The sequence below is a fragment of the Pelodiscus sinensis genome, chromosome 17, assembly GCF_052426305.1.
Source record: "Pelodiscus sinensis isolate ZL-2025 chromosome 17, ASM5242630v1, whole genome shotgun sequence".
Lineage (NCBI taxonomy): Eukaryota > Metazoa > Chordata > Testudines > Trionychidae > Pelodiscus > Pelodiscus sinensis.
Window position 1 is genome coordinate 6,506,589 of NC_143068.1, and position 23,388 is coordinate 6,529,976.

Here is a 23,388-nt window from a genome sequence, read left to right on the forward strand (position 1 = left end):
CCCCCCTCTGCAAGGCGAGGTCGGCGTGTGGGGAACAGGCCAGGGCCCCTGCATGACACCCAGCTGCTTCTCCGTGGTGGGCAAGGCCCAGGCGCACGGTCCCTGAGCTCCCTCTCCCCCCACCAGCCCCATACACGTAAGGGGAGCATGATGGCACGCACATGTGGAGCCCTCCCCAGCCTCAGACGACACAGCCAATGTGCTCTGTGGGGTGCCTCGGGAGTCCTGGGTCCTGGGGAGGCTCCTGGCTCTCAGCTTCCTCCTCCTCCGTGTCAGGGACGGGGCCCTTTGCCCAGGGGTTAATCATGGACTGCATGAGCCCCCAGGATGCGGTCTAGCGCCTCGTATTGAGGTCATGCCTCCAGGTCGGCCCCTGGCTGGGAGGCCCTGGAGCAGGCCTGTTGCAGGTCCTTGATTTTGCAGCGGACCTGCTCCTGGGTCCACATGTGACCAGGCTGGCAGCCATGCGGCTGTAGACGGCCGCGTTTCTGAGCCTAGTACAGAGATTGTGGATGTTGGAGGCCTCCCCCCAAACCTCAATGAGGTCCACGATCTCCACACTAGACCAGGCAGGTGAACTTCTTTTGTGGCTCCTGGGAGCTGCCAGCCTGGTCCTGGGAAGAGGCGGAGGGCTGGGTGGCAGCGGCTGGCTGGCTCATGGTGCTGGCAGGCTTGCAACTGGCACAAGCACTGTAGCCAGACCGTGCCCCTTTAAGGGCTCCGGGGCCGGGAGGGGGGCAGAAGAGTTTCCCTGGTTTGGCCCAGAGTGGCCACCACGGCAACCTGGGAAGGGCTAGCCTCCCACTAGCTTGAATTAAGTGGCTACACAGCCCTTAATTCGAACTACTTAATTCGAACTAGGCATTACTCCTTGTAGAATGAGGTTTACTTAGTTCAAATTAAGCGCTCCGCTAGTTCAAATTAAATTTGAAATAGCGGTTTGCATGTGTAGCCCCTATTAAAGTTCGTTTGAATTAACGGCTGTTAGTTCGAATTAACTTTGTAGTGTAGACGTACCCCTACAGTTTTACTTTCAATTTTGATCTCCTGATAATTGGCTCCTGTCCACTTGGACCATGCCTGATGCTAACATCTGGGCCAGACCGCCCATGTTCCAGCCCTGACACCTACCCCTTTGGAAAAAAGTTGGGGGGCGGGTTTAAGTAGAAATAACAGAGCAGCACCCACCCGATGAATTTCCAAAAAACCCCATATCCTTCCTAGTATAAAGCAATGTCACACAGGGGAACAGCAGCAGCTATTTCTCCAAAGGCAGCCAAGTCTTGTCATTCCTTATTGGCTCAAATCCCTGGAGCTGTCTGAATAATTCCAATCACCCTACATTTTAACTGCTTTGTAGTGAAAGGGTTGTTCCTAAGACTCATGCATGAGGACGGCACTATGTTTGATTGCACAATGAAATGGTAACTTGTGAGTGTATTGCCAGAGGACATGAGATTATTACAAACGCCTTTCTCATAAACACTGCGCCCAAATATAGTGTCGGAATTAGGGCTGTTGATTAATCACAGTTAACTTACGCAATTAGCATAAAAATTAATCACGATTTTTAAAAATCACTGCTAAGCAGTAGGCTAGCAATCAAAACATTAAATATTTGTGGATGTTTTCTACATTTTTAATATTGATTTAAATTGCAAAACAAAATACAAAGTGTAAATCCTCGCTTTATATTATTTTATTACAAATTGTGGCAAATCTGGGCTAAGCCCCCTGGGTCCTGTGCTTCCTGGAGGGTCTCTGCGTGCGCCTCAGAGGCTCGTGGTGTCCCTACCACTGCCGAGAAGACCAGGGTACCCCACCCCAAGAGCCCTTTTCAGCATCAGCCTGTCCAGAGTTTTGGAGGTCAGTCCCTCCGATAGTCCACAGAGTCTCTTCCCTGTTTCTCACTGGCAGTCCACCAGCCAGGAGGAAGGTTGGGGGGGAAACCAGTCCCACCCACTTGCTCTGGGTTCCAGCCTAGGGCCCTACGGGGGCAGGGGGGTAGCCCCAAGTGGGCTATGAGGCTTGGCTCTTGCCCCACTGAATAGTGGCCCCTCCTTGGGCCACTTCCCCAACCCTTCCTGGGTACCTCCTCCTTGAAGCCTTGGAACAGGCTCGGTTGCTGGCTGCCCTGTGGTCTGTCTCCATATTATGCCACTGTTCTCTCCTCTGGTCTGTCCCTTTTCTTCTCCCCCGTGCCTTGCCCGAGGGAAGGTTTTTATTGTGTGCTCACAGCCTTAACTAGCAGCAGGTGCTCTAATCATTCTGTCTTCCAGGCTGACTCCAGATGGGTTTCAAGTGTCTTAATTTCTGGGCTGCAGTCTCTGGAAGCCTACTCAGGGAACATAACCCCCTCCCCCCCCCACACACACACACACAACTCCCTGGATAAGTGCCTTCCACCAGGCTTCTGCAGCCCCTGGCTCTCGGGCTGCCACACATCCTCCCGTCCTGCTCAACACCTGGGGGTTGGACAACTTGGGACATCAGACAGTGCATGCGGGACAAGCCATCAGAGTTCCTGTGGCAGCTTCCTGCCCTGTGTTGTACCCAGAATTGGTATAGCTGGAGAGCTATAGACCAGCAAGTCACCGTAGCATTTTTTTCTTTATTCCACTGGAGTGGGGGCATGGTCTGTCACCAAGACAAACTTGCTTCCTAGCAGGTAATATGGTAATATGGTAACATGGCTCATTTTATGACCAGGCATTCCCTCTTCACCACTGCGTACTTATGTTCCTTAGGTAGCAGATAAACTGACGATAATACCCCACAGCCCTTAGGAATGCTCACACCTGCTTCTTGCGTCTTAGCCGGAGCCACTGTTGGATGGCCTCTAACTTATTCAACTGGGGCTTCACCAGACCTTTTCCCACCATGTACCTGAGGTACCTGGCTTCAGTGAATCCCGTAGTGCACTTAGCTGGATTTGCAGTGAGGCCAGCATGCCTGAAGGTGTCCAGAACTGCCTCTATCTTCTGTAGGTGTGTCTCCCAGTATCCCAGGTGTGTCCCACCATCCAAGTAGGCTGCTGCGTATCCAGCATGGGGCCACAGCAGCTTATCCATGAGGCGCTGGAATGTTGCTGGGGCCCCACGGAGGCCAAACAGAAGTACTGTGTACTGGAACAGGCCTTCAGAGGTGGAGAAGGCCATTTTTTCTTTAGCATCTTCCTGGAGGGAAATTTTCCAGTAGCCCTTAGTCAGGTCTAGTGTGGTCAGGTATCAGGTGCTGCCTATCCAGTCCACTAGTTCATCAGTGCATGAAATAGGATATGCATCGAAGTGGGAATCTCATTCAGTCGCCTGAAGTCATTGCAGAAGCATGTGGTGCCATCAGGTTTTGGCACCAGAACTACTGGGCTAGACCACTGGCTGTGAGACTCCTCTTTAACCCCCATCTCTAGCATCTTTTCTACTTCTGCTCTGATCTCTTCTCTTTTCACTGCAGGAACCTGATAGGGTCTCAGCATCACTGGGCCCCAGGACTAGTGATGATGTGGTGGACTGCTGCTGATGTTCGGCCGGGTTTCAATGAAAACACATCTTGATTTCTGAGAATCATTTCTGTAACTTCCTTCTTCTGCATGGGTGATAACTCAAGGGACTATTTTCACTTGCCCCGGGGATTCTGTCTGGAGAACTGGGTCCCTCTGAGCAACCACGCAAGCCTCTTGCTCTTGCCAGGGCTTCAGCAGGTTTACATGATATGTTTGCTCCTGTTTCTGGTGCCCTGGTTGCCAGTCCTTATAATATACTTCTCCTACCACTTCAATCACCCCATACAGACCTTGCCACTGGGCCAATAGTTTACTCTTGACAGTGGGTACTAGTAACATGACCCGGGACCCTGGCTAGAATTGCCAAACTTTGGCTTGGTGATTATAGCACATGCATTGGGCCTCTTGTGCCTTCGCCATAATTCATCTCACAGCTGGGATGACTCGGGCTATATGGTCCCTCACTTGCAGCATATAATCTACTATGTTTTTCCCCTCAGCTGACTTTTTTCCCAGACCTCTTTGGTAATATCCAAGATGCTGAGGGGGAGTTGACCATACAATTCAAATGAGGAAAATCTGGTGAACTCCTGGGATAACTCTTGGATTGTGAACAGGAGATAGAGCAGCAGCATGTCCCAGTCTTGCCCATCTGCCCTCACCACCTTCCTAATCATGGCTTTCAGGGTATGGTTAAATCTTTCCACAAGATTGTTGGTCAGGGGTGATAGACTGATGTGGGCAAGGTCTGGACATGTAGCAGGGAACACAAGTCCTTCATTAGCTTGGATGTGAAGGGAGTCTCTTGTTGGTTAGTAAGTATCTCCTTAGGGAGCCCTACCTGGGTAAAAATCACCACCAACTCTTTCGTCTGGGAGACCGTGATTCATAGCGGAACCGTTTCCGGGTATCTAGTGGCATAGTCGAGGGTAACTAGTATGTACTGGTGACCCCAAGTCATCTTCTCCAGTGGCCCCACTAAGTCTATAGCAATGCATTCAAATGGGGTTTCAGTAATAGGTAATGGTACCAGTGGGGCTCTCAGGTGAGGCAATGGCTATGTAACTGGCACTCGGGACAGGAGGGGTAGTACCGCCAGACGTCCTCATATACCCCTGGCTAGAAGAACCAGTGCAGGATTCGTGCCTTCTTCTCCGCCCCCAGATGCCCTCCAAATAGATGGCTATGTGCAAGATCTAAAATGGCTCACTAATGTCTTTGGCGTGCCAAGAGCTGGTGCATCTTCTGTCCCTGTATGTGGGCCATGTGGCACAGGAGGTTCTTTTTAAATATGAAATAGGGGCCAGGACTCCGGGCTTTTCCCACTACGGGTACCTCATCTATTTCAGCCACTTCCTTCAGGGCATTTTCATACCTGGGTTCCTCCACCTGGTCTTGCCCAAAGGTTGCCCTCTGAGGATTAGAAAACTCGAACCCCTTGAGGTCTCCCTTGACCCCTTCAGATGGCTCTGGGAAATCAGGGTCAGTACTAGGTCCAGGTTCCCCCACTGCCTCTGGGTCCCCTGCTATGAGCCCCCTTAGGATCCTCCCCCTCCTGAGACTCTGAACCCTTCACTAACATAACCTGTGCTCCTTGGCCCGCACAAGTTTCCGTCTGGTCCTGGAGCAAAATGCATGTGCCCAAAGCCTTGGCTGCCCTCCTTTGCTTCCTTGTCTTTTTATCCTTCTCAGGGATGGGGAATAATTCTGGGGCCCATTCTGCAAACATGAGGGGAGAACACAGCTCAGTGTTGTCCACTCTTGATTCTGGGGACTCCCCATGTTTCTGCTCCTGGAGGGGAAATCAGTCTCTAAACCCCAGAAAGTCCCTGCCTATCAGCACTGAGTAGGAGAGATGGAGGACTACCCCAACATGCAACCTAACACTGATCCCTCGGACTTCCATTTCCACCAATGCATTGGGATAGAAATTGATGGTCCCATGTACACAGGTGACCTTGGTCTGCCCTGCCGGTAGTATCTAGTTGGGCTTCATGAGCTTCCTAGAAATTAGGGTGACTGTGCTCCCTGATTGTATGAGAGCCACTTTCTCTACCCCATCTACCTTCACTGGCTTAGTATAGTTGTGAGGGGTAGCCACAACCTCTACCAGGCTAAGCAGGGAGCACAGGTTACCCTTGCCCCCAAGACTGCACTGCATAGGCTCCTCAAGGTGGGAGCACTGGGCCACTATGTGCCTCCATTCCCCACACCAATAACATCAGTAGTCTCTCCTCTGTCTACGAGGGGACAAGGGATTGGCCTTGGGATTAGTCGTCTAGAGATCCTTCTCCTCCTCCCGGGACCCCTGAGGGCCTTCACTCCTCCTACCCACCCCCCTTTGTGATCCCCGTACTCTGGGGTGCGTGGGCCCCTGTGGGCGGAATTGGCAGTCTACTGCATCCAGGGCCCTCCCTAGGGGGTCAGGTCAGTTCTCTGTCTGCTAGCCACCACTCTACCAGCATGATCATCTCCTCAAAGGTGATAGGATCATGTTGGCCTACCCACATGCGAAGATCTGGTGGCAGCTTCTGGGTAAACTGATCGATGATGGGGTCTCCAGGATCTCCTCAGGGCTATATATATTGGGGCGCAGCCATTTCTATGTGAGATGGACCAGCTCAAACAGTTGGTCCCTTGGGGATTTTCCCTCTTGGTACTTCCTCTCATGGTATCTCTGGGCCCGGGCCACAGCTGTTACCGCTGCACAGGCCAAGATCTCCTCCTTTAGCTGGGGGTAGCTGGCTGTGTCCTCAGCTGACTGATCATAGTAGGCTCTCTGGGCTTCCCCACAGAGGAATGGTGTGAGTATGCTGGCCCACTGCCCCTCCGGCCATGCCTCGCAGGGGGTGGCCCACTCGAATGCCAGAAGATAGGCCTTTATATTGTCTCCCTGCATCATCTTGAGTAGGCAATTTGTGGCCTTCATGGCCACCGATCCTTCTACCCCAGTGGGTCAGTCAGCAAGTGCTCCTAACCAGTCCACCACCTCTCAGAGGAGGGCTTGGTCTGCAGCCGCCTGGTTCAGGAGTAGCTGGTTCGTCTCTTGTAACCTAGCAGCCTCCTGCATGGCTAGCCCCTGTACCTGGGTGGTGTCCTGCTGGGCAACCATGGCCTGTACTAACTCCTTCACCTCGTCTTCCATGGTGATCTACCCCCAAAACCCTTCACCAAACGGGACACTAAGAGGGGCATAGAATCCACAACCCAACACCCCAGTGCACACCACTATTGCAGATTTTCCTTTCTTTTTTTGTTTTTGTTTGTTTGTGTGTTTTTTGTTGTTTTGTGAACTCCTGTTCTCATTTTCAGGTGACACTGTAAACAAGAAACAGGCAGCATTATCTTTTGCAAATCATAACCAAACTTGTTTGTCTGGGTGGATTTTTAAGCTCTAAAGTTTTACATTTTTATTTTTTGAATGCAGTTTTTGTACATAATTCTTTATTTGTAAGTTCAATTTTCATGATAAAGAGATTTTACTATGGTGTTTGTATGAGATGAACTGAGAAATACAATCTTTTGTTATTTACAGTGCAAATATTTATAATAAAAATAAATATACCCTGAGCACTGTACACTTTGTATTCTGAGTTTTTATCATGTGATTAATTGTGATTAATTTTTTAACTGATTGCAGCCTAATCAGAATCATGCCAAGGTCTTCAGACGTGTTCACCCATACTCTTCCAGGAGCAGAATTTATGCAGACTATGATTGTTCAACTGGACATTTTTATATGAATGTCTTCCTTGATTAATTAAAATAATCACTATGCATTTTATTAGAATTCTTTATTACTTTCATGGCCATGTCCAGTGCTCTTTATTGAAATGAGATAACAGGTGCTAATAGGTTTGCAGTGGCAAAGGACAAGGTGCTTAGATACGACAGGGCTAGGCACAGCGTATGAACAGGATGTAAATAGAACAGACGTGTTATAGTGATGTGTATCCCTCAGAGCTTCTATGAAACTCTATTTTTATTCCTTCCAATTCTTGATCTAGCCAGGATCAATTTCCCCTATTACAGGGCAATCTTGACTATCCTTCCCTTGCTTGTTCCAATTCTTGATCTAGCCAGGATCAATTTCCCCTATTACAGGGCAATCTTGATTATCCTTCCCTTGCTTGTTCCAATTCTCCTGTTAACTAAAAGAAGGTAATAGGTGGTGGAGATTTCAGACAAGGCGTGTCATATTGTTGTGATGGAATCTACCTCTCCTCATCTTCCTGGAAGGGCTGTTTGCTATAGGAAGAGTGCAACTGCTTTCTTCACTGTAGGAGTCCCCCAGCAGAAGGCTGACTGGCTCTGTGTCACATCCACACATCTATTTTTTGTGTGGAATTTAAATCTTAAAACACCACATGAAGAATGATGGCACCCCGAGAGAGAGAGAGAGAATTGAGGCTGTCTTATGGTTTCCCTTAAGATTTGTAGGTGGTTGATTTGGATAAGAACCCAAATTCCAAAACTGATCAGAACCTTTCCTGAACCTACTGAGTTTCTAAAATTGTCAGGAAGTCTTGCAAAAGCAGCCTTTCCAGAGAGATTTCTGATTGGGCTGCAAAAAAGGGAGAAACTGCCTTTCTATTTGCATCTTGGCACATTTTCAAATCTGTCATTTGGACTTTTAGAGTTAAAATCCAGGGGGGTTATCAGAATGGGTCTTGCTTTATCAGAATGGGTCTCCTGTCCCTAATGGCAGGCATTTAATGGCTCCCTTTTATTTCTGGTACAGAGATTTGATAAGTCAAAGCTGGAATAGGCTTCTTTTAACAGGTTGAATTTTTCAGGGGCATTGGTTCAGTCAGCCAACAGTTGCAAATGGTGTCCCAATAGATGGGAAAGGACAGAACGCCAAGTCTTGGTGGTTATGAATATTGTCACTAACAATGAACTGAAACCAAATGCCTCCAAGCATTGGTGAAGTTTGCATACAGTTCTGAACTCTGCAGCTCCTGCTTTGCTTAATGATCACTCTTCCATGTGGCTGGAGTTCAGCACAGACAACATGCTTTGCTGCAGGAGGTAATTTGCTGGACAGCTTCACACAAACACTGTGGAGGCAGAGACATATAGTAATAGTAGCTGGGTGTGGTAGATTTTCCTATGATGACTGGAAACTTATGATCTGTCTGGGCAAATTTCTTCTCCTTTGAAATGTCCCCCAATTCATGGTACTTACCTTAAAGCTGACTGGAATGTGAGATTTTTAACAATGGAAAACTTTAATGAAAACAAGAACTAACAAAAAGTATTTTCATTTAAATGTTCAGTGAAAAAATAAAATATTTGTTGAAAAATCAAAAACTGACTTTTTTCACGAGCTGAAAATGTTTTGGTTTCTGAACAAAAACTAATTTTTCTTGAGATCTTCAAATATTCTAAAAATCAAGACTCCTACAAAAAGTTGAAACTAAGTCAAATTACAAAGGATGAATGCAAACAAATAATACAAGTATTTAGAGGGCAAAATTAGAAAGATACATATATAAAACAAGCTCAAACTATATAGAGACATCTAGGATAACAAGAAAACATTCTACAAATATATTAGAAGCAAGCGGAAGACCAAGGACAGGGTGGGCCCATCACTCAATGAAAAGGGAGGGGAAAGTAACAGAAAATGTAGAAATGGCAGAGGTGCTTAATGACAACTTTGGTTCATTCTTCACCAAGAAGGTTGGTGGCAATGGGATGCCTAACAGAATGAATGCCAGTGAAAATGGGGTAGGCTCAGAAACTAAAATAGGAAAAGAACAAGTTAAAAATTATGTAGACAGGTCAAAAGTCTTCAAGTCAACATGGCCCAATGAAATGCATCCTAGAATACTCAAGGAGCTGACTGGAGAGTTATCTGAGCCATTAGCTATTATTTTTGAAAAGTCATGGAATACAGAGAGATCCCAGAAGATTTGAAAAGGGCAAACATAGTGCCTATCTATAAAAAAAAGGAAATAAAATCAACCCAGAGAATTTCGGACTAATCAACTTAACTTCTATACCAGGAAAGATAATGAAGCAAATAATTAAGGTATCAATTTGCAAACATCTAGATGATAATAAGGTGATAAGTAACAGTCAGCATGGATTTGTAAGGAACAAATCATGTCAAACCAACCTAATAGCTTTCTTTGACAAGATAACAAGCCTTGTAGATAAGAGGGAAATGGTAAATGTGGTATATCTAGACTTCAGTAAGGCATTTGATACAGTCTTGCATGACTTCCTTATTAGTAAACTAGGAAATACCACCTAGATGTAGCTACTAGATGGATGCATAACTGGTTGAATACCCATTCCCAGAAAATAGTAATTCATGCTTCATAATCATGATGGAAAGGTATAAAATGTGAGGTGTTTCAGGGATCAGTTTTGACTATTCAATGTCTTCATCAATAATTTAGATAATGGCATAGGGAGTATACTTATTAAGTTTTATTATATTATTACGTTTGTGGAAAATACCTACCTGAGAGTGTAGCTTTTGGGGGGCTGTGCTGTGAGCTGGTGGAGTGAGTAACCAAGTGTCTGTCTGTCTGTGAGCATTTGTTTGACTGTGTGTTTGACAATTTGAAAAGAGCGGCGGCTTGAAAAGTTTGAAAAGTGTGAATTGGGAGTGCTTTGGTCCAGGTGGGCCTTTGGGGCGGACTGGATTACAGGAAAGGCTTTGAGATGGGCCTAGCCAACAGCCTTGTAAAAGGGCAGCCAGAGTGAACACACTGAGCAGCGAACAGGGCAGTAGCCAACAGGGGAGTTCGCCTTGGGGAAGCCCCATAGTGTTTGGTCTTTTTCTAGCATTTTGTTTCTCTTCTGCCCTTCAAGGGGGCATTAAAAGCATCTGAGGAATCTCTCTGAAGGAAGGCAGGTATGGATAGTTATAGGTTTGCTGTTGTTATCTGCACAGCTTGTGCCATGTTTGTCCATGTCCCAGAAGATAGAAGGATTTCATCTGCACTAAGTGCAAGCTGGTTGCCATTTTGGATGAAAAAATTAGAGGACTTGAGGCCCGAGTATCTAGCCTATGTTCCATCAGAGAAGATGAAGATTTTCTCGCTAGAAGGCAGCATTTAATACTGCAGGCACAGCCGGTTGAAGAACCAGTGACGGCAGTACAGAATAAGGAAGAAAACTGGCAGCATGTAACCTCCAAGAGAAGAAAGCCAACTCAGGTATCCCCAATTTCAGTAAAGTAACCACTTTCAGGCTCTCTGCACAGGCACTACAGTGGAGAATGCTTTGGCAGGGACCTCTCAGAGAAGAAATCAGAAGAAGACCTCCCCATCGACCGGAAGGAAAAACAAGCTGACCCCCTCAGTCAGAGGCCTGCGATACACACAAACAGACCTTCCAGGACACACCTTAACAAAGTGATTTTTATTATGAAACAAAAGATAAACTTGATAAAGCATACTTGGTTGCTAGATGTTACAGAGCAACCGAGGAAAACAAATTAAAACAGAGATAAATATCGGCACAATGCTTAGATGTTAAAAGGGGGAGGGGAGGCATAGAATCACACAGAGTAGTTCAAACCAAATCACAAAATAAAGAGAAATTACCCTGAATGCGACTGGACTCATTTCTCTTGTACTCCCTTCTAATTTTCTTTTTGATCAGTCCACTCCCATACTCTGAATTCCATAGGAGGCATAGTAATCTTGCCCGGGTTAAATCAATCTGTCTCTCTCAACCCGTGGTGCTATTCTACCACACAAAGAAAGCAGGCAGGGAATCTATATCCAATTCAAATTCTAAACCTCTAACTCGATTGACTCTCCCAGCCCCCTGGCCGACACGTTTGCTAGGCACCTGAGTTTACCCCTTAATAGTGATTAAGGTGCTGGTCTACACTTTTTCTGTTCGTGACAGATGCACAAGATGGAACAAATGCTAGCTCAAGCTCTCAGATCTGTGTTGGTTCCGTTGGGCAAGGGATAGTAAAACCAGCAAACCAAAGCAAATCAGTATTTTAGTCCTCAGTGTGAGGAGATGCAGTTATGCATGCACACGCGCGGGAGGGAGGTGCCATTTTTACAATAGTCACTTCCCCAAGTAGAACCATGCTGTAAGCCATCTTTGTTGTCAGGCACTCTAAACCAAGAACTTCTGTGAATGGTTGCTGCTTTCAGAAGGCAGAACTTTCAGGAATGAAGTTGCATCCTCAGCCAATGATAATGAATATACTGCAGTGCATTATATGGTTCCTTAGAGTGTTTGCCCTTATGCCTTTAGTAAACTGTATTAATCAGACCTGGCTTGGATCCATGAAAAAGCTATGATGAGATTAGTGAACTTGCAATTCAAAGGCTAATTAGCAAGCCTTCCTTTAAGCAAATGCATTGCACTTTCAGTCCTACCTTTTGATTGTATCAACCATCGTAACTTTCAGAAGGGTCTGGTGCATTTTAATCTGTTCTGAGCAAACCTATCTGCTAGCTTACTCAGTGAACTGTTCAGTTAGTATCAAGACTAAAATGTGAAAGAAAAAAAAAAGAAATTGATCCTTGTCGGCTGGATGAAAACTTGGTTTCTTCATCTCCCCCAACCTCCATCTCTCCAGAGCACACGATATATAGAAGGTGACCTTTCCCCTCCTCCCTCTGCTCCAGAGTTAGAAGAGATTCAGATGACACATCTGATGACAAATAGATACCAGAATGTGCAAATTGTGCTTTGAACTTGCTCCAGAGAAAATTGTTACAAGGCCCATGTACAGACTTGGTTGCATCAGAGATGGCACAGATGATAGCCAAATGTTTGTGTTGGTTGGAAACACCACTCATAGAGGACACAGAGGGATGCACAGTTGAGCATTTTAATCTCGAAAGGTTACTGTAGAGAACATGAAACAAGGCTGATGGTTTGACTTTTGAAGACTCTTCTCCATCTGGGGAAAGTTCAGAGGAAATCAAATTAACTTCAACAGCCCACATTTTTGTTTCTTTCATTTTCCTAAGTGATTTAAAAGGGGGGGAGGGAGTGTTTGAAATGTCTATGCTTGCTTTGGCTGATATACTTATCTATTCATCCTGGGACAAGAGAGAACGTGGGGTGAGTACATTTGGTATCATTTCTGAACCAGAGACACAAGTACCAGGAGAATATTGCAGCTTAGACTATTCTTGCACCAAGAACTGATAAGATGTGCTCTTGTGTCAGATTCTGATTATAGTTACACTACAGTAAATCTGAATAACTTCAGTGAAGCTTCTTGGAGTTAAATTGTAGTAACTGGAATCAGAATTGGAATGGAGACACTCTGATTTATACTTATGTAACTGAAATTAGGTCCTGGCCCAGTGTCATTTGAAGCTAGAGGTGCAGTGATCAGCATACAATATAGATAATCCAAGGGTGTGAAAGAGAGAGTAGCAAATCTAGTGTGCAATCTAGGCCTTACTCCCATTGCAAAATTCCCATTAACTTCAGTAGGACTCAGATTTCATTCCTAGATCCTGGGAAGAAAAGAGAGCTCAGAAAAAACAGACAGATTAAAAATCCAGATCTTCAGATCGGGAGCTAAATGCTTCCTTCATACGCATGCACACAGTCCTCAGTGACATTGTTTGGGGTTGTGAGCATGTAGCTGAGAGCAAAATTAAAGTCAGAATATGCTAATTCCTACTATCCAAGGTTTTTAAAAGTGTACCACTGAACTCAACTGAGCCATGAATCATACAATGTATGGTGAGTCAAACTGTCAAACAAGTGATCAAACTGGTGTATGTGAACCTCTTCTGACCAGATTGTGGATTACACCTTCCAGTCATTAGGGGAAGGAGGCACAAAACCACAAGTGTAAACCATTTTTCAGGGGAGGAGTGCCAAATGGCTCCCACAGGGTTACAGTCCCTTTGAATACATCTTCCTTCTGTCCAACTAGCAACTCCAGATCAATCTAAAGTACAGGCCTTAACCCATTAATGCACAGAGAGGTTAATGAAGACTAATAGAGTCATCTTGCTACAAAGCATCAATTGAAGTATGATATGGGATTCAAGCAAACAGGCCCATTTTGCAGCAGCTATCCCCCTTCTCCCGAACACACTTGCCACAAAGTAAAGTGGGAGTGGAGAGACAGAGGAGTGAGACTCTGTGGTATTTACCTTAAGATGGCAAAGCATTTCGGAGACTTGGGATCAAAGATGCTACCTATAAATGACAGGATTTATGAGCCCTCTCGCCGAGCCAATGTAGCTCCATGTTGTTGCTTCAGAGAGATGAGAGTTTACAGCAGTCGAAAGCCTAGCCATTCTTTCAGGATGATCTGGGACACAGCTCTGCTCTTAACAACAATCAGCATCTATGAAATCTGCCCAGGCTCTATCCATTATAAAATAGACACGAAGCCAAGGGGACAGCAAGAAGTGTAAGATGTTAGGGTGTGGCTGCTTCAAAGGACCACATTACATTTGACCTGCAGTACACAATGAAACTGTCAGGGTTGGCGAGCAGTTAACTTGTTTGCCAGACTCATTGTGGGGGAAGTCATATGTTTTCCTTTCTTTAACAGAGGGATATCATGATGATAATACATAATGCAGGTTATGTATAAGCAGGTGTACTTGCAGTTAAATTGATGTGGTTGCACCTGCTAACCAGAGGGTCCTGCTCACCGGTTGTGCCAGTGCTTTGTGGTTTTCTGCTCCCCTGGGCACCAAGGGTTCATTTAGCCCCAATGTAATTTAGAGTAGCAGTGACTGTGGAGTACAGTATATTCTTGCCTTATCCTCCTCTACCTATAGCACAGGGGCGAGGAACCTGTTTTGGGTCAGGGGCCGCTGACCCACAGAAAAATCAGCTGGGGCCCATACACAAGTGAGAAGCAAAAACAAAACAAAACAAGCAGAAAAGGACCTGGGGGTTACAGTGGATGAGAAGCTGGATATGAGTCAACAGTGTGCACTTGTAGCCAAGAAGGCTAATGGCATATTAAGTTGTATTAAGAGGGGCATTGCCAGCAGATCCAGAAATGTCATTATTTCCCTTTATTCAGCTCTGGTGAGGTCACATCTGGAGTATTGTGTCCAGTTCTGGTCCCCCCACCACAAAAAGGATGTGGACGCATTGGTGAGGGTCCAGTGGAGGGCAACCAAAATGATTAGGGGGCTGGAGCATATGACTTATGTGGAGAGGCTGAGGGACTTGGGTCTGTTTAGTCTGCAGAAGTGAAGCGTGAGGTGGGATTTGATAGCAGCCTTCAACTTCCTGAAGGGAGGTTCCAAAGAGGGTGGAGAGAGGCTGTTCACAGTAGTGACAGATGGCAGAACAAGGAGCAAAGGTCTCAAGTTGCAGTGGGAGAGGTCCAGGTTGGATGTTAGGTCTCTTCCAGCTCTACGGTTCTATGATTCTATGAAAACAAAACAAAACAAAAAAACTCAAAACAAACCCTCACTGACGTGGCTCCTGACTGTGAAGGAGAAAGACCCTCCCCACGTTTTCCTCACACAGAAGAGCCTCTGGGGCTGGATCCAGGCAAGCAGGGGGCCACATCTGGCCCCCAGGCCTGAGGTTCCCCACCCCTGCTATAGCACATCCCTATGATTCCTAGGAAATCCTTAGGTAATGCTTCAAATCAGCTCTTTGATGATGGGGTAATGCAAAAATATATGAAAGGGAGCCAGTCTAGCCCTGTGGCTATATTTAATCTTATACCATTTGAATAAAAGCAGTAACCCCCAGTAGAAAACTTCACTCCTAAGAAGAAAATCCTGCAGCACTTTGTTCTACCTCCTCTGCTGATGTTAGCTGTTCTTGGGAATCCCCTGTATTACTCAGGACACTGTTTTATAGTTTGGTCTTGAGACATTGTTCAAAGTCTGTTTACAAATGCCTAGGTATGTACTAATTCAGAGTGTGATCCAACAGCCACTGAAACCCAGGGACAGGCTCTTGTTAGGAGCTGATGTATGGAGCTGCAAAAAAAGGAAGCTATGTGCCATGTACAATAATATATTTCATTGATGCTATAATCTCAGGAACTATGCTACATAATCTTGAGGGCTGTACACTGTCATTTCATCTATTAACGCTGTACATATACAGATCTCAAGCACAGAACATTCCTGGAACAGCTCTCTCTGACTGCAGTGGGCAGACAGAGAGCTTACACCAGCAATGACACTGGATGGGCAATGCATGAGCATGGTTGGAATTATGCTAGCTAGACCCCTTTGCACCTTTTGAAAGGGGATGATGGCGTCATGAAAGTAACTGCCTTCAATTCTGGGCAGCTGAATCACAACTCCACTGGTAATTATTAGAACTAGCCCTATTCACAGGAGTGCTTCGAATGCAGTGGGCTCTGTAACAAGAGGACAGAGAGGAAAAGTCAGCAGCCCTGTTTACAGCAGTCTCAGACCTAGCTCTGCCACACTCTGTAACAGTTATGGACTCCCCATTGATAAGAATGCTCTGAGACACTGCTCTTTAACAGCCCATAGAAGGCAGCCCTAGCCGGAGCATACAGCCTTGAGAGCTCTTCCAGAAACAGTAAAATGCACTGAAATTCACATTATGCCCATACAGGCTTCTTCACCGAATTTGCCCCTTTGGTGGCCTGTAATGGGAAATGACACATTCATGTTGAAAGCCTTAAATGTTCCTTAGGCACATTGACAAAAATTGTGTGTGCTGCTCCTTAGGCATCTGAAGGAACACAGTGGAGAACATTTCCTTTTGGCTAACAATAAAACCTTTTTATTTTGATAAGAAAGAAAGGAAAATGTAACCATTAGAATGCCGGGCTTTGTGTCTCTTGTAAAGGCATTGTCCAGAAATGGGAGAGGGACTCGATTCCTTTATGGGTTCTGCCATTGAAACTCAGGGCATAGGACCCTAGATGGTGAAAAATCTTCCTAGAAGGGAGCTGTGCTGGTACAAGGTGCCCATGCCCTCTTTTGTATCAGGGACCTACAACCACTTAACATCTGATACCTTTCCTTGTGTTTTTCAACTAATTGCAATGTCCAAACTGTGTATCAAGCCCAATCTTAATACTGAGCCATATGCATGCTCACCAAAAACTGACCTGTGTTAGGAGAGTGCTCTACAAAAGTGATGTATGTAACATATATATTAAATATACACATATAATGTCTAAAAACACCCCACATTAAAAATGTTAAGCTTGCAAAGTCAAACACTCAAAACTTAGCAAATGCCAAATTTAAAGACAACTTTGCAACCTTAATTTGGTCCTTTTGTGTGTATGTATTGTGATATGGCCTTTAATTACATAATCACATACTATTTTTCTCTCATGGGACCTCTGCCTTGTTCACCTCATTCAGAGGTGCCCCCAGGCCTTATTCAATGAATGCTATTCAAACCTTGGACTCAATACAAAATTACTAATGTCCGCTTATAAATTTCTGTACAGCTCATCAATTTTTGTATCAGTGTACTTCAGAAACAATAATGAATATATCTTTAAATACCTCCTGTGTGATTAGGCAGTATTATACCATTTTGCAGCTGGGTAACTGAGACATAGAGAAATTGAACATGTGGGACCAGATTTTTTTCAGAGTGCTTAGAATTTTTATAGCACTTTATATATTCAAACACAGCTTCCATTGACTTCACTTGTAATAGTGAGTGCTCAGCATGTCTGCCAATCTGACTGCCATGGTATGTCTAGACTGCATCCCTCTGTCAGCAGAGGGATGCAGATTAGACAGGTCAACATTGCAAATGAGGCAGGATTTAAATATCACACACCTAATTTGCATTAAAATGGCCTCCTGGGGCTGTGTGCCCTGGACTGATGTTCCACGTGCACCCACTTGAACAGGCTGCCGTGCAAACCCCAGGCCGAGAAGGCCAACTGAGGAGCGTGCAGCAGCCACCTCCACCCATAGGTACCATGGGAAAGTAATGATATTCACCTGAGGGGCCTTCCCCAGCTTTGGATGATGCCCAGGAGACATTCTGAGAGAGGGGTACCAACTCCAGGGTGAGCTAGACCTCCTGGCTGGCAGGCAGGCCTTGAGCTGGTGCTAGCTTCATCCGACTCCTTCTACTTCTCCTCCTCCTCCTCACTGGCTGTGGTGATGATGGAGGTCTCCAGCTCGGAGTCCACAATGAGGAGTGGGGGAGGGACTGGCCTGCCCCTCAGGATGTGGTGGAGCTGGATATAATAGGGGCAGGCCTGTGGTGCCACCCCTCAGTGGGAACTGTGCTCCCTGACTTTGACATAGGTTCTTTAACTTTCATGCTCACCTGCTCCTGGGTGCATAAGTGGCCATCCGACCATAAATATGGCTGCCGCTTTTTTCCGGCTCAGGGTTTTGCCGGAGAAAAGCGCCAGTCTAGACGGGATCTTGCGGAAAATAAACCCTTTTCTGGAAGATCCTGAAGCCATGTTCATGCAAATGCCATGGGGGATATTTAAATTCCCCGCAGCATTTGCAATTCCGAAGTGTCTCATTAGCATCCCTTTTCCAGAAAAGGGTGCCAATGTAGACACAGCCAGAGGGTTACAGAAGTCGGAATAAGACTCCTGTTATTTCGATATTATTTTGAAATAACAGGCTTGCTGTGTAGATGCTCACATAGGTATTTTGGAATAATATCCATTATTCCAGAACAATGCTGCAATGGAGACAATACCCTATGTGGGCCAGACAGTAGAGTGGAGGATGAGACACACACTTTGCCAGCTCTTTGCTGACAGCAAAGGAATGTCGAAACAGAGGACTCCTGTGTTTTGTAGGGAAGTGTAGCTATGACCATTCTGTCCCTGTGCCCCATGTCTGTATCTGTTTCTCACTGAACAGCTCCACCCTCCATCATCTGGCTCCTGTAACCTTCTCCTCTACTGCTTCCCCCTTTCACCTTGCGCCCATCTACCCTCTCCCCACCCTATCCTCTCCCCTTGCAGAGGTACTGCAGAAGACAGCCAAATGGTTGCTTTTTGAGGACGTGTCTCACAAATCTCTGACATGTGGCAGGTGGTAGGACTCTATGGCTACGTCTATACTGCACCCTTCTTCCACAAAAGCTTATGCAAATGAAGTGTGAGTAAAATATTGTCGAACTTTGTTTGCATAATTAATTAGGGTCCATTTTTGTGCAAAGCCCCCCCTCTTGCATAAGTGCTGTTCTTCCTCATTTTTTCAGGTAGCCCTCAAGTGTGTGGAGGGGAGGAGATGTGTTGCAGAGATTCCAGGCAGTATTGTGGCCCACAAGGAAGCCCATGAGGCTGCTATAACTAAGATGTGTTCACTATTAGACTAGGGGCCATTTCATCCCCCTGAGCACTTCAGGATCAAAAGGTACAAGGGTAGCTTAGAGAACCTCAGATCCCCTCCATAATCTCTCTGTTATTTGATTTGCAGAATCATCCAAAGGCCCTAGTCAGGACTGAAAGCCCAATGTGCACTATACAGACAGCCCAGGAAGCTGCCCTGAACAGCTTCTGAGCCTTGAGGTGGTGGATTTATCCCGTCATTTCCTCCTCTGAATGGAACTAAGAGTACGTCTACTCTGCACGCTTATTTCAAATTAGCATGTCTACACACAAAAAACGCAATGAAATAGATGTTGATTAGACACTATCTCACTTTTAAGGCCACCCAAAACCAGTTCAGGCAGGGCATTAGGTCAGCAGATGCTTCTGGGTGCTGCTGCCTGAGGCTATTTGAGACGCGAGCTCAAAGGGACTCCTCCCACCCCGAACAGCCATTTCTCAGGTTCTTCTGCTTGCTTGCCTACCTCTCTGAGGGACAGCAAAGCATTTTCACTGTGTGCTCTGGTTGTCCTGCTTCAGGATATCACAGCACTCCCCGCTATGGAGCCAGAGCTCCCCCGAGCATGTGGATGGCCCCACACTGCCCTCATGGTCTTCAGGCTGCCTTCATGGTCCTGCATGAGCTCTACCTTGAGCTCATCATTGAGAACCTCTGCCTGTGTGTGGGTGCAATGCCCTTGCAACCACACCTCATGGGGGGGGGGTGATGCTTCTGGAGGCTGGACACCAGTTCCGATTGGTGGGACCAGCTGGTGATGGAGCGGTGGGATGACCAGCAGTGGCTTCAAAACTTCCTTGAGCTGTGTGCCTGGTTTGCCCTTGCTCTCAGAAGACAGGACACCCAGATGTGACCCGCTATCCCCCTGGAGAGGCCTGTTGCCATTACTGTCTGGAAACTCTCCATGCCTGACAGTTACCTATCAGTGAGCAACCAGTTTAGTGTGGGGCCCTCCTCATGCAGGTATGGCTGCAGTCTCTGGTGGGGGGGGGGGGTACTGGAAAGGGGGAACCTAGGGAAAGAAGGTGGGCTGGGGTGGTGGTGGAAGCCCTGTCTCAGGGGGGGTTCTGCAGTCATGAACCCCCCCTGAGGGGGGGGGGGTCTCTCACACAGTCCAGCAGGGGTCGTGGGCTTCATTGCGGGTGGCTCCTGGGGTGTTTGTAGAGGGAATGGGGGAAGGGCTTGGGGACCTCCCCAGGGCTCAGGCATCCCTTTGCTTCTCTGTTTTATTTCTTTGTCTCCTTCTGCAGGTGGTGAGGGCCATTAACACCATTCTGCTGGGCAGGGTCATCTGCCTGGGCAATTTGGACTCCATCATTGGCCAGATTTGCTGCCCTGGGCTTCCCAAACTGTGGGGGAACTATTCATGGAACCCACATCCCCATCCTGACCCCCGACCGCCATGAAGCACAGTATATAAACCCAAAGGGATACTTTTCTATGGTGCTGCAGGAGCTGGGCGACCACTGTGGTCAGTTCACAGACATCTTCGTTGGCTGGTTGGGGAAGGCACATGATGCCTGTGTTTTCCACAACTCCAGCCCGTAACACAAGCTGGAGGCTGGCACTTTCTTCCCCGAACGCAGCATTAGTGTCAGGGACATTGAGATGCCACTGTGCATTCTCAAAATTATATTGCTTAAAATGTCAGGGAATGACCTGAGCTAGGGTTGATATTTATAACCTGTCTTGTCTGATCCTGTTGATAGCTGGATGTACCCTGTAATTAAGCACTTGCCCATTTGCTCTTAGCCAGTTTTTTTCTTTTATATTAATGTTATGTGTTTCATCAAGGGATTTTATTTCTTTAAGGCCTAGATCATTGTAGCCCATCTTCTGTATTTGGATTTCTATCTCCAGACATTCTTAATTTGCAGTCATTTATAAAGGTGGCTTGGACAGGTCAGCACTGGTTACGGGGAATCATGCCAGGCACTAGAAGATGTTCTGTCACTGGAGCAGGGCTTTATTGATCTCTACTATGCTTCTTTATGGAGCCAGTCATTTGCTTTCATTCTGTGTGTCCAGAGCCTGGTGTTTTGTTCTTATGTTTGCATGTATCACCCACTGTCTGTTAACTTTGGGCAAATCACTTTGTTTTGCTATGCCTCAGCTTCCCCATCAGGAAGATGGAGATACTGATCTCCTTTGTAAAATGCTGTGTGAGAGGCAGCTGGTAGCATTATTATCTGTGCCCTACATTCCCACCCCATTCCCCAGTTCAATTACTGTTCTACCCCCTATATCGATGAGCAGTTTGAGATCCTATCCTCTCCTATCCTACTCCCTCACTTCTTCCCCTCCCCCTCTGCTACTATCCTGCTTTTGACTGATTCACTTGACCCATCCTGGAACATCAGCAATTCCCATTCTGGAATGTTAGTATTATGAAAAATGCCGGTTTATGGATGTATTAGAAGATTTACCTGGCATTGCTCAGGTTGTTCAGGTCAGGGGGCTGGAGGTGTGGGAAGTGCAAGAATCAGAGAAGGATTTGGGAGTTCAGGGCAGATATTGCAGGAGTCAGAGCATGGGGTTGGGTGTGTGGGCAGCTCAGGACAAGGGATAGGGATACAGGAGTCATGGCAGGGAGCTGGGAGGTGTGGGGGACACAGGTTGGAGGCTTCAGGACACGGGGTGGGGCATTCAAGCCAGAGGCCTGGGAGATCTAAGGGGCTTACTGAGGCTACCAAGAGTAGCAAGAAAGGCACTGCAGCTGCTGGGTGACTGTGGGGGTCCCGTTGCCCCCCTTCCCTCTTTGCTGCCCGCCTGAACTGCGTGCCTAGAGTTATTAACTGTTCCTCAATTCCGCTGCACTTCGGGTGAGCAGGGTGGGGGGTCTGGGCCCACCCTCGCTCCCAGACCCCAGCCCAGGGCCCCAAGGACAGAGTCACTCGGACCTGTCCCACCGGAGGGGTCTAATTCCTTAACCCCCGGTGCGCCGGCTCCGTGCCCTGCCCTGGGCTACTTCCACCCTGCCTGCTTCCGTTCCCCTATCCCGTGCTCCTCGCTCCTTACCCCAACTCGCCTTTCCTCTTCCCCGTGCTCCCCGGGGCTTTATACTACCCCGCGCCCGCCCCCCCCCCCGGGTGTCTGACGTCACTTCCGGCCGCCATGATTTTTCCCGCGTGAGGGGCGCGTTGCTTGGCAACGCCAGCCATCCCGCTGCTCTGCTGATGCAGGGCGGCGCTGCACCGCTCGCAGCTCTTCAGTCCCTGTCGTGCCGTCCCCAACAGTGAGAGCGCGATCGCAGGGTCCGTGCGGGGTGGGCCTGCTTCGGGGAAGTAGGTGGGCCCCACCCCGTCACAGTGACCGACTCTTCCTGTGGGGTGGGGTTCCAGTGCCTAGCCCTGTCCATCAGCTCCTGGGGCGGAGGGCTGTGGTATCTCCCCTGACATTGATAGGTCCTCCACAGTCTGGTGTGACCCCTTTCCCAGTTTTCTGATCAGAGAACTTGGTCGCTAACTGGCTGTTCAGAGTCAAGGTATGAGCAGCTAGCCTGACTGATTTCTGTTTGGTAGGGTTACAGTGGTCCTTAGATGGGCCACGGGGTCTCCATGAGTACCTTTCAAAGGTTCTGATTGCACATGAACAGTTGTAATTGTAGCCATTTTGCCAGTAGCAATTGGTAGCCAGCAGAGCAATATTCAGTATCTAGGGGGCGTTCCTTCAACAAGGGGACCAGCTGGCTCGAGCCCTCACCCCATAAACTGGGAAAGTTTCAGCTTACCCACTGGGTGCCTTTAGCGGCACTTCTTCCCCCCTTGCAAGCACTGAGTCGGAGACAGAAGCAGTCTATTTAATAACAGTAATCTAACATTAATCTACGGAAAAACACATAAACAAAGTATAAGCAAGATACCATCCTTAGGTTGTGTCTACATTGGCCCCTACTTGAAAGTAGGAATAAGAGATCCTCCGGAAAAGAGCTTATTTTTCTGGAGGATCGCGTCCAGACTGGCGCTTTTCTCTGGCTTATCTACAAGCCGGAAAAAAGTGGCAGCCATGTTAATGCAAATATTTAAATCCCCCGCGGATTTGCCTATTCCAAAGTGCTACATTTGCATCCCTATTACGGAATAGGGGCCAATGTAGACAGCCCTAGAGTCCTCAGGGTAGAATCTTTTGCTTCAAGGCTCTTAGTTCAACCCTCCACTTAGATAGTGTGCTTCCCACCCTCTTCAAACACACCATTCACAGTTCTGTTCAGTCAGGGCAGACCCAGAGTTCATAGGTACGTCATCATGATGTCCAGCCTCATTGGGCATGTGACAATGTCACTCATTTGCAGCTCCTGCCAGCCCCCTCCTGTCAGGTGCTCCTGTTGGCCACCTGCCACCTGCCACTGCTTCCACTGGACCCTCCCGCCAGCCACTGCTCCTATCAGCCCCGTGAAATCTGAGCCAAACCTAGTGACTATTTCAGTTTTTCAGTGTTTTCAGATCTTGGCCCGCAACAGCCCAGTTAAAAAATTCCAGCATCCACTGGAATAAATTTTAAAATAATAAAGAGACTCCTTATGGAGTCTATTCCAATTCTATCATTAGAACGGGAGGAGCAGGGCAGAAACAGGTTGAACCAGTCTTACAGCTCATGCCTGAAGGGCATACAGTCTTCTGGTTCAGAATT

At 47.1% G+C, this 23,388-nt stretch overlaps 1 long non-coding RNA gene across 2 annotated transcripts in view; it reads left to right on the forward strand.

Annotated features, from left to right (window-relative positions):
- Positions 1-21,876: 21,876 nt before the first annotated feature.
- The window catches only part of LOC112546362 (uncharacterized), a 29,000-nt gene continuing 27,488 nt past the window's right edge, over positions 21,877-23,388 (forward strand). Inside the window, exon 1 of one of the 2 annotated variants that reach the window (XR_016347003.1) lies at positions 21,877-21,994. This is a non-coding gene — a long non-coding RNA (uncharacterized LOC112546362). Of the gene's footprint in view, positions 22,244-23,388 lie in introns of both variants that reach the window. The other variant, XR_003090047.3, reaches the window with a different exon arrangement.